Source organism: Rhagoletis pomonella, unplaced genomic scaffold (genome assembly GCF_013731165.1).
Source record: "Rhagoletis pomonella isolate Grant_MI unplaced genomic scaffold, Rhpom_1.0 Rhpom_scaffold_00014, whole genome shotgun sequence".
NCBI lineage: Eukaryota > Metazoa > Arthropoda > Insecta > Diptera > Tephritidae > Rhagoletis > Rhagoletis pomonella.
This window is the reverse complement of record NW_023458568.1, coordinates 6926999-6928993: the sequence shown is the minus strand read 5'-3', so window position 1 is coordinate 6928993 and position 1995 is coordinate 6926999.

The window sequence follows — 1995 nt, the reverse complement described above, 5'->3', positions numbered from 1 at the left end:
CTGTTGCATGTCCTGACTTTATTTGCCCATATCGCTGGAACCAGTAGAAATATTCGAATGAAACAGAAGACAAAATACTTGTTATATATTAAAATATACATATCAAAAAATCATAGAAATCGGTTGAATAAGCATTAAAAAAACCGCAAAATAAGGTCCTGGGTACAAACGTATCCCGGGTGTGTGTTTACGTGGTATTTTCTGGGTGTGTGTTCTAGGGTTAAAGACACTCTAGAAAAATTTTGTTTATTTCCAGTTTCCTCTTTTAATGTGTGCAAATTTGCACGCCTTGTAATAAATTTAATCATTGCCTGTTTACTTTTACATACCAAATTTTTCGCAAAAATCAAAATTACACATAAAATGTTTAAAATAAAGTAGTGTTTATTATTAGTAGGAAATGTATTTGTAGTTTGAAAATTTTTGCAATTTTAAACATACTATATATGTGTATTTATGTGTATATTTTAAAGATCTCAATTTCAAGATCAAGTACTGAACATCTTATACGTATATTTATACAGATTCTTGTTGATACTTTTCAGTAGTAGTTTTACATGCTCTTTTAGAGGGTACATGCTATTTATTATACTTGCTTTGCAAAATACTTATGCACAAAAAATGTACTTTATAAATTGAAATTACAAATGTTTGATTTTATGTACATATATTCCAAGTCCTTAGGATGGATTAAATTATGTCTTTTTCATGAAAATGTTTGGTTTTCTTACAAATTATGGGATGTAGTGTAAAAAAAGAAAATTGGATACATTTGGATACATTTTTGGCTTGGTCAGTGATACATTTTCTTGAGACGGCGCGGCAACACTGGTTATAAGCAATAACCTGCATTCATCTGAATTGTATTGTCGCGTGCTATTGCCTGTGTTATTGTGTGTTTGCTTCAAAAGCTGTGTGCAGAAAAAACGCTTGAAAAAGCAAGCTGCTTCCCTGCCTTTGTACCTCGTGAGTGATGTCTCCCCCTTCCACGGTATCTCTTAAGCACCGACCAAGTAAAGGCTCCCCTCACGCGGCTAACAAAACCGCGAAGTTAGATGAGAGCATCGTTCTATCTACGGTACTTTCAACACTAAGAGAATTAGAAGACAAAGTGCAGAGTCAAACTGAAAAGCTGCAATCGATATTTGATGGTATCTCATCCAGACTGGCGGACATCGAGAATAAGCTGACAAAGCGAATAGACGAAGAAATAGCGGTATTGACAACAAAAACGGCAGAGTCTGCCGCTAAAATTGCATCGCTGGAAATAAGTGTAAGTTCTCTTGAAAATAAACTGAGCTGGCTGGGCAAGCAACTAGAGAGTCAGGAAGAGAAGGGAAATCTTGGTTTTAGCGCGGACGCTGTTATTTTTTGTTTGCCGCATATTGAAGGCGAAAATCTCAAGAGCGTGTTCAACCAGATTTGCCAGTCGATCGATTTTTTAGCGCCTCAAATGAGAGACATTTTCCGGACTAAGTCGCGCTCAAACCAAAGCGAAAGTGGAGCGGGCATAGTGAAATTCCACTCACCAATAGATCGAAACCGCACCTTAAGCGCATTCAGAGATTACCGGAAGAGTACGAAGCAGCAAATTTCTCTTAGCGCCAACGGATTTGAGGGGCGATTTGCAATTTATGAAAGCCTCACAGTTAACAACAGAAAACTTCTGCAAGACGCGATCAAGCTGAGACGCGCTGGTAAGCTGACATCTGTTTTTACTCTGCGGGGCGCTGTTTATATAAGAAAGGGGAAAGAGCTTGCAGCGAAGAAAATTGAAAATCAGCCTGAACTTCAGAGTTTCTGCGATGCCTGTTCTGATCTCTAGCTTTAGTGTATTCATTTTCATGTTGTGTTATGAATTGTTTATCTGTAATATATTGATAGTCTCTTTAGTTTTCGTAAAGTTCAATTCTCTTTTTATTAATCTCTTTAACTTGCTTTTGTTTGGTTGCCTGTATGTTATGTGTTCTAATTTATGGCTGTTAAAAGTAATTT